Consider the following 13,974-nt stretch of genomic DNA (forward strand, 5'->3'; position numbering starts at 1 on the left):
AACAAAACCAGTTAGAAACACAACAATGAGATCACACCAGTTAGATCACAATATTTGCTGAGCAGATTTAAAACAGGTTTTTTTTTTTTAATCTTTTAGGAAAGATATATTTGCAGTGCCAAGGACAGACAAGCATAGAAGGGATAGAAGGGAAAGCCAGCACAATTCTTATCTGTTTTGAGTTTCCTTCAGGCAGCAGACAAGCAAAGAGCTGCAGGCTGCTCAGGAGCTCCACAGAAAACAGAAATCACCACACCTAAGTGTTTTCAATGTCTATAATCAGGAGCACTCCCTATAACAACCTTTTGGTAGATGTGCTGCTGAAAATTGATGCCTTTCTGTTAGCTTGCTGTCTAATCAAAGTTCAAATTCTTCTCTTTTCTCTACTTGATACATTGGCCACCCAATATTCAAAGTGATGTTAGAGTGCAGGAAGGGCTCCTGCCCGCTTAAATTGCTGGGAGCCACCTTACCTCCAATATTCAGTGGCACAGGCTTAGAGATAGGGACTGCCTGGAACGAGAGGGACTGCTTTGGGAGGAGGGAATAGGAAAAAAAAACTCTGTGGATACCAGGGGCGTATCTGGACTCCGGCGGTAGGGGGGGCCAGAGCCAGAGGGAGGGGGCACATTTTAGCCCCCCCCCCGCCGCCGCCGAGCCCCCACCGCCGAGCCCCCCACCGCCACCAATGACTCTCTCCACCCCCCTCCCGCCGCCAACCCTCCCCCGCTGCCGTTCTTACTTTTGCTGGCGGGGGACCCCAACCCCCGCCAGCCGAGGTCTGCTTCCACCTGCCGCTGCCGTAAAAACTTCTTCTTCAGCCGGCGGGGGACCCCAAACCCCCGCCAGCCGCCCCGCGGTGTTTAAAATTCATCTTTGGCCTCCGTGGCCGTGCTGCTGTGATAGGCGCTGTTGAAATCCACTTCGGAGTCTGACGTCGTTGTACGTTGTACGTGCTGCGACGTCAGACTCCGAAGTGGATTTCAACAGCGCCTATCACAGCAGCACGGCCACGGAGGCCGAAGATGAATTTTAAACACCGCGGGCGGCTGGCGGGGGTTTGGGGTCCCCCGCCGGCTGAAGAAGAAGTTTTTACGGCAGCGGCAAGTGGAAGCAGACCTCGGCTGGCGGGGGTTGGGGTCCCCCGCCAGCAAAAGTAAGAATGGCAGCGGGGGAGGGTTGATGGCGGTAGGGGGGTCCAGGGCAAAATCTGCGGGGGCCCAGGCCCCTGAGGCCCCACGCAGATACGCCCCTGGTGGATACTGGTTGTGTTGCAGGAATTACCACTATTGTTAGCAGAATCTGTGGTACTTCAGGAGTCAAACACCACACACCAGAATGAGAGAGAAATCTTCTTTATTTGCCAGCAAACAAAGTAGGACATCAGCACTAGGTCTCTTCTTCTCTTTCTCAGCTCTCTGTGTCTTCTCTCTCTCGTCTCAGCTCCTTCTCCTCTTTCTGTTGTCTCTCTTCTAACGTAAGCTGCTTCTGCTCTCAGTTATATAGGGTCCTACCCCTCTCTAGCCCCCCTTTCTCACCAGATGGTAAAGAATAGATTGATTACCCTGCCTTGAACTAATTATTACTTACACATTACTTAAAAATATCAGTTACATAGGTTTGAGATATTTCCCAAACTGACCTATGACCTGGGGCCTCTCACAGTAGACAATGTGGCACCTATCTCTTGCATTTTATTATTATTAAATTCTTAGGTTCCCAGCTAACTTCATACTAACTGGGTTCTGGCATTCATTAAGGGGTCAAGGGGCCAATCTTGCTCAATGGCACACATACATTTATTATTACTTTCAGAAAACCAGTCCTTCACTTAGCTATAATTAATCAAGACTTTCCCTGACCTCTTTCACCTATTAGTTTCCTACACAGAACTCGCTAGGACTGTGGATAATTCAAACCAGATGATGACCTCTTAAAACTGCAGACAAGCTTACTTGAAAAGTCAGTCAAAGATGTAACACTGAATTGAAAAGATATTCTACATAGAAATAGAACTTATTAATTAAACAGAATAAAACATATTCTAAAATAAGCAGAAATCAGAATTCCTTATAAGACAAAATCTAAATCATCAAGAATATCTATATCTACTCTATCTTCTTCTAGACAGCATTAGCCTAATCCTTTAAACTGCCTGCAATATGCCTTACTTATAATGGTATCCAGATGTGGTAAATAATTACTTCTCTCTGACCTTTCTAACCTCTGGTGTAGCAAAAGCTAGACATTTGAGTAAATTAAAACCAGATGGCATTCCTCCACTTTACAGGACTGAAAAGTTAAACACCAAATTAACAATATGATTTCTTTGCCCAGGCTGCCTCAGTTGATATTCAGCCGGAAACTACATAACAGTCATATGTGGGTTCTGGATGAATGTCGATCAGGACCTGCATACGTTCTGGTAGCTGCAACTGCTTTGTTGTTCTTTGTAGGTATGTTTATAAGATCTTTCTTATTTGTATGGATTTCCTTTCCAGTTTTATGTATTGTAATTTTTATTGTGACCCTCATTAACCTGTCTGCCAGATTTTGCACTATGTCAAGCCATAAATAATCTGTGACTGTAACTCGATATTCAATGCCTGTGGCTGCACATGGCCAAGAAATGAATACCTGGGGCTAATATAGCTGGAGATAGCGTTTCAAACAACGTTGACCACCGGAGGCTGAATATCGGGTGGAATGACTATCTACGTTCATATTAACCCCTCAGTTTGTCTACATCTGGCCTCTTTTTTCTCAACATTTCCACTCCTTTTTGCTAGTATTTCATTAATTTTAACATCTACCTGTTGATTGCTTTTTATCTTAATATGTTTTTTCTATACATATTCCACTGAAGTTCCTTGAGATTTCTTCATTTCAGTGCTTTTCATCTATATTCCCCATCCTCCTTTTCCCTTCCGGCCTTCACATGCAAAATGCCTTTTCACATTTGAGAGGAATTCCATCCCCTGTATCATTTTGGTCGCTCTTCTTTAAACCTTTTCTAATTCCGTTATATAATTTTTGAGATATGGTGACCAGAATTGAACATAATACTCAAGGTGAGGTCGCACCATGGAGTGATACAGAGACATTATAATATTCTTGGTCTTATTTACCATCCATGTTCTAATAATTCCTAGTATCCTATTTGCTTTTTTTGGCCACTGCCGCACACTGCATGCTTTGATACAACACCCTGATTTTCAACAACAAAACTGCATTGCTTTAAAATGATCAGCATCCCTTCAATTATATTGTAATTACTAGTTTCCTGCAGAAATACTATTGGTGCTTTAGAAAACTTCCTGATAAACTCCTGTATAAATAGAGCATGTTTATGTGAGGAGGTAAAGCTCAGAGTGTCATTCTTCACATCTTTCTTCTCAGCACTACCGTACCAGAAATCAAGAATGGCATATTGGGGCCGTCAACAACAATGCTGTCCTCCCAGCCCAGACTGCTATCCTGTCCAGGATCCATGTTGTAGACAAAACCCATGTAATAATCGTAAGTAATGCTTCAGTCTGATAATACTTTAAATTATATCTTTTATGAGCCTTATCTGCTTTATAATCTTCTGAACTCTATAAGTTGAAAGTGACAGTTACCACTTGCATTATTACATATATTCTAAGAGAACTTCAAAACATGAATTAACAGTGAAAATGTGCCAGGGTATACCAAGCAGTTTGAACTGTAAAAAATTAACATAAAAATAAAATGCAGTTTATAACTATTCAAAAGTTGGACTTCAGATTTAGTATTCACTTTTTCCAAATTCAAGCTCAAGAAGAGTTAAAGTTCAGGGACATGAGGTTGTTCTCTACTCATTTGGACTCACAGTCTAAGTGAGTGTTGTTCACTCCCAGTCATCAATGGCTACCAGTATGTCAGGTTTTCAGACTATCCCTATTGAATATTCATAAAAGAGATTTGCATAAAATGCAGGTAATACACTAGTGAAAGCCTGACCTGTTGGTGGCCCTCAATTACTGCGGTGAATACCTAGATCTAAGTTGTAACTGAGGCAATAGAGGGTGAAGTGATTTGTCCAAAATCATAGAGAATATGAGTGGGAAAACCTGAAACCCTTGATTATCTAGTTATTTTCCTGTTTTTCTATGAAGTGGCTTCTCTATAAATGTTCAGAGAATGTTTATATTTCTTTCAAGTCCTTAGTTGTAGGGTCAGATCTTTAAATATACAGTAAAGAGGGCTTGTGCTAGAAATGCAGGGCCCAGGGCAGAAACTGGGAAAGGGTCCCCGAAAGCCCACCTTCAGGCTATATTTCCTTCAGCTTGTAGTAAGATCGGGGGCCCTCTGTAGCATAAGAGGCTAGGACAGTTGCTCATGTTACCACCCCAAAAAGCCAGACCTAATCAAAGGTACTTCATAGGCTAACTCTTTTTCTTCTCTTCTTTCTTAATTTTACATCTTTACTTTCTAGAATTTCCATAATTTATTTGCCTCATTTTCCAGTACTTTGTACTGCTCTATATTGGCATAACGCCTTATTAATAGTCATATTATTAATGATTACAAACATAACTGGATTTAACTCACGCCTTTTCAATAGATGCTCCAGGTGGGATAGACTTCCATACAGGAGGCATTGGAGCTGACTCTGTGGGTGCTTGAGCACCCCTAATATTGAGAAAATTCCTTGTATGTGTCCAGGGAGGGGTCATTTCCATTGGGCTTAGCACCCCCAATAATTTTGAAAAGTTGGCTCCTATGACAGGAGGTATTTCTTTGTTCCCAGAGAGATTATAATCTAATTTTTTAGCTGAGGCAAGGGAGGGTTAAGTGAGTCACCCAAGATCACAAGGAACAAAAGTAGAATTTGAATCCTCCATTTCCGTGGTTGTCAGCTTTCTGTTCTAATCACAAGGCTATTCCTTCATCATTGACTTTCTTTTTATGCATTTGTAGAAGTTTATAGGACTTGAATGGTTTTGATTATTAAATATTATCAATGTTAGTAGGAAGTAAAATTGGTAAAAAAAGAAAAAAAGCTTTTTTCAGAGGCCACCTGTATTTGATTTTGTTCTGTTTTATATCCAATAAAGAATTTACAAAACAAAACACAAAAATAAAGCAGTTGAACAATAGGCAAAAAGGGTAGTGGTAAACAAAGTTCACTCCTACAGAAGAGAGATCATAACTGTATTCAGAATTTGGTACACAAATCATACTGGATATAACTGAAAATTAGAAAATAGAATGAATGCCCATTTTCAACATTTGTTTTTCTATTCTTAATTTCAGCTTGCAAGCCTGTCCAGTGCTGCCCACAGAATAATCAGTATTCGTATTACCGTTCAGTAGGTATGTAAAATTGCAAATGTGTAGTCTTTTTTTCCAAATGGTATCTAGGTCAGCATTGGAATGCACAAGTTGGGATATTCACAGTCTTCAGCCAATTTTACCAAGTGCCTGTGGAACATGGAACCTTTATTTAAGTTAGGTGTAGGGCTGTGGAATATACATATGTATTTTTTTCAAATGTGCCATCAGAACAATATTACAAAGATATACATAGAAAACAGAGTGGCATCTTTGGTTGCTTCTACATGAAAACAGCAGTACTTACGCATGTAAGTGCAGATTTTTATAATCTACACATGCTAAGTCCAGTATTTCACAAATTTTCATGTATGAGTCACCATTCAAGGAAGCAATCATCCTGTGGCCTGTACACGTGTATAATGCAGAAACTGAAGTTCAACTTTTGCACGTGTTTGCATTCTAGTTTTTACATGTATATGTGCAACTACTTACATGAGTAAATACTGCTTCCTCCTTCTAAAATTACCTCCTTTATCTATCGAGCTATTAATATGCTACATACAATTCAGATTCAAAACTATTTTATTTAAACTTTTAAACATTCTGTTTATTAGGGAGTGAAATTCTTTAACTGAAACTCTTTTTGAAGACACACACCCCCAACAACATTGGTGTTTCTTTAGTAAAATCTGTCTATTTTATAACACTGAACAAAACAAAGAAGTTTGTTCTAGAATGGAAATACGCCACTTTCCTCCTTTTTATAGTTTTCCAACATGATTAGTTTATCCTGTGGAATTCAGTGCAAAAAATAAAAAAAAAATAAACCTCCAGAAAGAAAATGAAAAAAAAAATTCTTCACACAAAATTTTTTAATACTGACCGTTTTTTAATTAATTTATGAAATCAGTAAAATTGCTTTTTTTAGTAATTAAAAATAAAATCCCATTAGCAATGCAGTACCAGTTATTAGCCAAATTCAGAATGGTTAGTTTTTTGATATAGGTTACCCCTATAAGTCACTGAAACAGGACATCAAAAGAAAAGATGTGTGTCCTTCTTCTCTTTCCCAACCCACACTTTCCACCCCATTCAAGCTATTTTTTCCTTTGCCTACCCCATTTTGCCCTCTCTCGCTCACACACACACACACACACACACACACACACACACACACACACAATATAATACAATACAATACAGATTTCAATGACCACTTAATCCCAACAGAGAGATCTGAGGCAGTTTACAGTCAAAACGTAGCCAATATAAGAGTGGCTGCAGGCTAAACCTGAGGACATATAATATGGCCGAGCTGCATTAGTGAGCAGAAATAATTTGATTTATGTGGCCAAAGGGGGGTTTGGTGGAAGGGAATTGGCTAAGGAAAATGGGGAGGGTTGAATATATGTGATATTGAGGCTTATATCTCTTTGGAGTTGTGGTATTGGGTATCAAGGGGTCAAGTGAGATGTGGGGAGGGAGCACTTGGAAGCTGTTCGGGTTAAAATGACAAGGTAGTTTGTTCCTGGGGTATTGGGATTGGTGGGGATGAAGGTGTGGGCAGGGTTGGGTCAAGGGGCTTTTGGTAGGAAATATTTTAGCAGGAAGATGTTTTGTGGAAAGGGCAGGAGCTGTGAGGGACTGTTCTTTCACAGCGGGAGAGAGGAAGAAGCTCCCTTGGTAAGATAGGGGATTGGGTTGGGCAGTTGTGGGTAATCAATCCTTTAGAGTCTGGATGTTTGTTTTGGGGCACCACCATGAGTGTGTACATTACCCTGCAGCACCACAAGTCATGTAATTACTAAGAATACAATGAGCTAGGCATTCGAGTTCTCATAGGTGGCTAGTTCAATACTGGCAAGCTACAAGGTAGGGTGGAAAATATATTATGATATCTGTTAAGTAGCTTTTATTTGTACTGATAACCTGCTAACATGTTTATTGGACAAGAATGCTATGGCCATAAAGGTCTTGTCATGACTTGGACGTGTTAGATTCTTAATTGGGGTAGGGTTATTTTTGTTTGTTTGTTTGTGTGGTGATGCAGCAAAGAGAGAGTGCAAGTGCCAATGTTATCATTGGGAGATATGATAGAAGTTTATAAAATATTGAGTGGTGTAAAATGATTAGAAGTGATTCGATTTTTTACTCTTTCAAAAAGTTCAAAGACTAAGGGACACTCAAATGAAGTTACAAGGAAATACTTTTAAAACAAATAGGAGGAAATATTTACGAATAGTTAAGCTCTGGAACTTTTTGCTGGATGATGTAGTAACAGCGGTTAGCATATATGGGTATAAAAAAGGTTTGGACAAGTTCCTGGAAGAAAAGTCCATAGTCTTTTATTGAGATAGACATTGGGAGCTACTGTTTGCCTTGGGATTAGTAGCATGGAATGACCTGGATTGGCCAATGTTGGAAACATGATACTGGGCTATATGGACCATTGGTCTGACCCAGTATGGCTATTCTCATGTTCTTATTTTCTTATGTACTTTAGTAGCTATACGTAAATTATTCAAAATTTTTTCAAATAGAAAGTTTTTAGTTTCTTACAAAAGAATAGATAATTTCATTCTACTTTAATGGCATAGTAAGCTATTCCAATCAAGTGCTACTAGATATGAGAACAATTAATTAAACAATTGCGTATAGTGCAAACCTTTAGTAGAATTATACAATAACAAGAATTGGTTCTGCATGAGAGAAGAACACCTATACAGTGGCCTTTCTGACAAATTAACCACATTAACCCCCCTCTCTCTCTTTTTCTGCCCAGCCTTACCACTCTCCTTCTTCCCTTTCTCTTTCTCCTCATCTCTCCACCACTTTTTATTTTCTACAATTTTCATTCATTTCCTCAGTCCATCTCTACCACACATTGTTCCTCACCAACCAGTCCCAATCAATCTCTTTCTAAACACCATCCAAAAAACCTCCCTTTCCCCCATCCACTCTCTCTTCCATTCTTGGTTGCCCCTACTGATATTCTTCCCTGACCCTGCTAGTCCAGTTCCTCTAGACAAACAGCAGCACCAGCTCAAAAAATTGTACTTCTCCCTCCCTCTCTATGGTCCAGAAAAGCACTCATTTTGTATTGGAAGTTAAGTATTTTGAAGGAATGGGGAATTCTATACAATTCTGTGCTTTACAGTATGTAATATTCCCCCCAAAGTGATAAATGCATCTATAAATAAATAATTTCTAAATAACTTAGCTCATCATCACATGACATTTCAGACTTGAAGCCAGTGATTTAATCCTTGACACATTCTTCTCTAGCAGAACCATGAATGAGTTTTTGATATGAGCACTTTTTCATGAGATTTGGACCTATCAACAACTCATTTTCATTAGTTATGCAGAAGTAATCTTTATTACAGGACACCTAAGTTAATTGAGCAAAAAGGTGCCTATTTTAGACCTGTTTAATAAAATCCATAGGAGCAATAATGTCTTTATAAAATACTAGCAGAAATCCAGCAGTGACAGGGCCTACATTGAAAGTGCAGATATTGTGTCTGCTCGACAACAGTCTGAATGTTAGTGCATAGAGTATGCAAGTACACAAGTAGACTAGTTTGTAATCAATCTGCATATTTTATGACTCTATCTACACTCCACACAAATTGTGTGTATGTTGTCCTATATGTGCTCAAATGACTTCATAAAATTACTCCATAAATGTGTTTCAGCAAGTGGGCAAAACATGGACAGGTTTCCAAATTATGAGCGTAACTTATATAACACAATAAGTTATCCGCAGATCATGAAATACATAGACATGAATATGTATGCTTACCATTGACCTGGCCTGACTTAAGTATGCCAGTGCAAGCCTAGCTAGTATTCTCTAACTGTATCTTGGTGCACAGATGCCATTATAGAATTGGTGCTCAGCATTAGTGTGTCTACCTCAAGGAGCACAGTCATAGAATTGCCTCATAGATCCCTGAAAACATTTTAGAAAGATCATTACATCCATTGAGTCAGGCTATAAGACTGGACACGTTAAATATGAGCAGAGAAATAAGTTATTATTTTTATAACAATGTCATGTGCTTCACTGATCTTTAATTCTGGCTTTTCTTTAATTTGCTGTAGGTTCATATTCCCAAAACAAATGTTGCCAAGGCCCTGTGAGAAAATGCAAGAAGTGAAGATGCTGCAATGAAAGCTACAAATCAGCAGTGTTATATTTCCAATTAATCAAAAACATCTCTCTCTCTCTCTCTCTTTCTCTCTCTTAATATCCATTCTTTTGTGAAAACATGACCCTTCCTTATTAAACTTTTTGTGATGATCAAAGCATCTTTGGTTTCACTGTTTTTTTTTTTTAACTTTAGCCTACAAGCAAAATGTACACTTTCATTTTTTCAAAATTGCCTTTTCTTTTGAAAAAAATCTTCAGATGCTAGATAAGTCATAGGCTGGGGTAGAGAAGCTCAAAATTATGAGCTAAAACTTGATAGAGAAAATTAGAAGCGCATTCTTGATATGAAATATAAATCCAAATTTGCATGTTTTCCTAAAAATATCCAAAATTCAAATGGTGAATATAGTGATTTTTGAAACAGAAAAAGCCTTTTTGTTTTGAAAATGGCCATAGCAAAGAGTGGATCAGAGAGTTCCATATCTCCGTCCACTTCCAGCTATTTTATATCATTGGCTCTAAAAAAAAAAAAACTCTAAAAATGTTTTTGATTTTTATCTTTTACTAGTAAAAAAGGCCCGTTTCTGGAACGAATGAAACGGGCGCTAGCAAGGTTTTCCTGGGAGTGTGTATGTTTGAGAGAGAGAGCCAGAGCAAATGTGCGGGTGTGTGACAGAGTGAGACTGTCTGTGTGACAGTGTGTGTGTGTGAGAATGAGAGTGTGTGACAGGGCCCCTTTCCCTGTTCCTAATGGCCCTCACCCCGTTCCCTCCCCTCCTTTTCCTCCTCCTTCCCACACTTTGGGTTCCTTAAGGCTTTCAAAATTCTATGTACCCCCGTGGCCCTAACGCCCAGTATCCGGATACCCCAATGCTTTCCTCCTCACCCCTCCCCCAAGATGTAATACTTTCACGTACTTCATTTTTTAAAAAAAGTGTCCTATCTAACCTGTGTACAAATGCCCGGCATTCAGATTGTGTTCCTCTCGTAAATTTTCATTTCTTTCATTCATTCAGAACTCTCTCCCCCCCCCCCCCCCCCCCCCGAACACTTTTGGTTCCTTCAGTCTTTTAAAACTCTCCTATGTACCCTGTGTGCTAATGGCCAGCATTCAGATTGTTCCCAAATGTTCATGTCTTTCAGTGGTTCAGAACTCCCCCCTCCCCCCATTTAACACTTTCGGTTCCTTCAGTCTTTTAAAACTCTCCTATCAATCCTGTGTCCTAATGGCCAGCACTCAGATTGTTTTGCTTTGCCAAATTGTCTGTCACTGATGTCACTGAGGTCAGAGCATGCCTGCCTAGCAGACCACTTCCGGCAGGCACGGTCCCAAGCACATCCTGTTGGAGGTGAGAATTATTATATAGGATACTTTCATAATAAAGATTCTTCTATGAACATCATACATACTTCTGTGGTACTGAATGAAATGCATTGATTCCTCAGTGAAAATTACAAGTCATTCCACTGTCTTAGATGAGTGCAAGAGTCTCCAGAAAAGAGATGGAAGAGGGTAAGCGTAGAATATGTTTTGAATAAACTGCAAGAAATCGGCTCAACTGATTGCCAGTCAGGAAGCAGCAGGGCTTGACCTGTTCATACTGAAGACAACATTGCAACAATTCAACAACCAGGCATTGAGGTGACATCGTTTAGATGAGGTGGTTGGTGTGAGTGTCAACGTATTGCAAATTTTGACACAGTTGTGCAGAAAACACAACTCTGTGTTATAAACTGTATTTTGTGCTCATTTTTTTACTATTCTCTATACAATACCGATGGCCAAATTTCAGTCAGGATATCTTGTTTCCTGATTGGGTTCATCTTAACTGTTGTTGTAATCTGCCTTTGGAAGCCTGGTTTTATAAAGATGGAATATATTGAAATTAAATGGAAGTAGAATTAAACTCTCCTTTCATTGGGACAGGTGGAATCACATCTTCATTTCATCTGTTTTGTAAAAATTTGCATTTTAAATACACAAATGGATTATTCAGTTTTGAACATATTTCAAGGATAAGCGGTTTTATAAGTCAAAATAAAAATAAATATTTTGTTTCATGTAGCTCTCTTATTTGTTAAAACATAACTAAATGGGCTATAATGCAGTCCATTGGTTTTCTTATATTTTGTACTTGTGCTGACATAGAGGGGCATAATTGAACGAAAACGCCTATCTCCATGGGCGTTTATCTCCGAGAACGTGTCCGTGAAGGGACGGACCGAACCGTATTTTGGGAAAAAATAGACGCCCATGTTTTATTCGACAATGTGTGAGCTGGGCGTTTTTGGTTTTCAGTGATAATGGAAAATGAAAGCGCCCAGCTCAAAAACGAATAAATCCAAGACATTTATTCGTGGGAGGGGCCAGGATTCGTAGTGCACTGGTCCCCCTCACATGCCAGGACATCAACCGGGCACCCTAGGGGGCACTTTTACAAAACCAAAAAAACAGGTAAAAGAGCTCCCAGGTGCATAGCACCCTTCCCTTGTGTGTTGAGCCCCCCAAATCCCCCTCAAAACCCACTGCCCACAAGTCTACACCATTACTATAGCCCTAAGGGGTGAAGGGGGGCACCTACATGTGGGTACAGTGGGTTTGGGGGGGGTTGGACGACTAATAAGCATTAAGCAGCACAATTGTAACAGGTAGGGGGGATGGGCCTGGGTCCACCTGCCTGAAGTCCACTGCACCCCCTAACAACTGCTCCAGTGACCTGCATACTGCTACCAGGGAGCTGGGTATGACATTTGAGGGTGAAAATAAAAAGTTGTGAAACATCATTTTTTTGTGGTGGGAGGGGGTTAGTGACCACTGGGGGAGTCAGGGGAGGTCATCCCCGATTCCCTCCAGTGGTCATCTGGTCATTTAGGGCACTTTTTGGGGCCTTATTCGTGAAAAAACAGGGTCCAGGAAAAGTGTCCTAAATTCTAGCTAAAAACGCATACTTTTTTCCCATTATCGGTGAAATGCGCCCATCTTTGTTCGGCAGATAACCACGCCCCAGTTCCGCCTTCGCCACACCTCTGACACGCCCCCATCAACTTTGTCCGCATCCGCAACGGAGTGCAGTTGAAAACGTCCAAAAATCGGCTTTCGATTATACTGCTTTAATCGTTTTTCTGAGATAAACGTCCATCTCCCGATTTAGGTCGGAACTTGGGCATTTTTCTCGTTCGATTATAAGCAGGATACTGTGCCAAAACTAAAGACTCTTATCTCTTCTAAAATGGTCGATAATAAAACACTATCTACCCTAAAAGGTTGTTTTGTGGCTGTACATGAGGAATTGTGATATTAGTATGTGCTTATGTTCCTTATATAATCCTTTCAAGAAAGCCAGTTAATCATTTAACCTATTAGTGAATATAACCACAAAGGCATTCTATGGTCAAATTTTAAATATGGTAATACTAGAGCCCAGCTAAGAAACAGGTTATTTTGATGTTAGTCTTCACTGGACCACAATTGCTTTCCTTGTTGGAAAGGCAGTGGATAGGCAGTGATTTAAAAGGTGGAGGATGAAAGATTTAAAAGGAATATTTATATCCCATATTATCCCTTGCAATCTTGAGTTCAATTTGGCTTACATTTGAATATACAGTGTGAACGATATAATTCAGTAACATCATGGGATCAAGTAGATGGATGTGTCTGCAACGTTTGAGATTAGCATATATATTCAAGTGCCCTGAATATAAAGGACGTCTGTCCTTTAATGATTCTGCATGTTCAGAAATCAAAGCCATATGCATAGACAATTATTCATTATTATCACATACACTGTAACCAGGTTCCTCTAAGTGCAGCCAAGGATAGAACAATCTCCTCCAGCCACGGGCTCCCAGTACAGTCAAGAAATAAATGTCCACCAGCACCTTCAATCTTAAGGACTTTATTCCATGCAGGTTTCTAGTAGACCTGATACAGAGTTCCAACAGCAGCATTCACCTTCAATCTTAAGCACATATAAGCAACCTGAGACCATGTGGCAAATAGTCCCCTTTAAGCAGTAGGCTATCAGCACTACCAGGATTCAATACAGGCTCACAGTCAGCTCCAGTCTGGGCTCTTTATCTAGTGCACAATAAACAGTAGTTCAATTCCAAATAGAAGCAGTTCTTTCAGTTCATCATCACAGTTAAATCACAAAGCAGCAGTTTCTACATTCTACTCTCTTTACCATCAGGAGAGTTCAATACTTTAGGGACTCTTCATCCCCAAGGGATTTCACCCTGCATCAGCTTCACTGGTAGATTCAGTACTTTAGGGACCTCTCTTACCCAAGGGTTTTCAGCCTGCAATTGCTTCTCTCTCTCCCTGCATAATCTTCCCACCTGCCTAATCAATCCCTGGCTTCTGCTACCACAACCAATCATTCTCCTTCCATTAGCTTCCCCCACACCCATACCAGCTGAGTTAAGCATTAAACTAATGATGAGCTCCTGCACACAGGGTTTCCTATCTCTCTTTCCCCCTAGTGGCAGCCAATCTACACATCCTGCCAGCTAACACC

At 40.0% G+C, this 13,974-nt stretch overlaps 1 long non-coding RNA gene across 1 annotated transcript; it reads left to right on the forward strand.

Moving 5' to 3' along the window:
• The first annotated feature begins 3,380 nt into the window (after positions 1–3,380).
• On the forward strand, positions 3,381–9,615 carry LOC115470291. Its single transcript, XR_003942169.1, has 3 exons — positions 3,381–3,519; positions 5,281–5,340; positions 9,409–9,615. It is a non-coding gene; the product is annotated as an uncharacterized LOC115470291 (long non-coding RNA).
• The last annotated feature ends 4,359 nt before the right edge of the window (positions 9,616–13,974 follow it).

The sequence above is a fragment of the Microcaecilia unicolor genome, chromosome 5 (genome assembly GCF_901765095.1).
Source record: "Microcaecilia unicolor chromosome 5, aMicUni1.1, whole genome shotgun sequence".
NCBI lineage: Eukaryota > Metazoa > Chordata > Amphibia > Gymnophiona > Siphonopidae > Microcaecilia > Microcaecilia unicolor.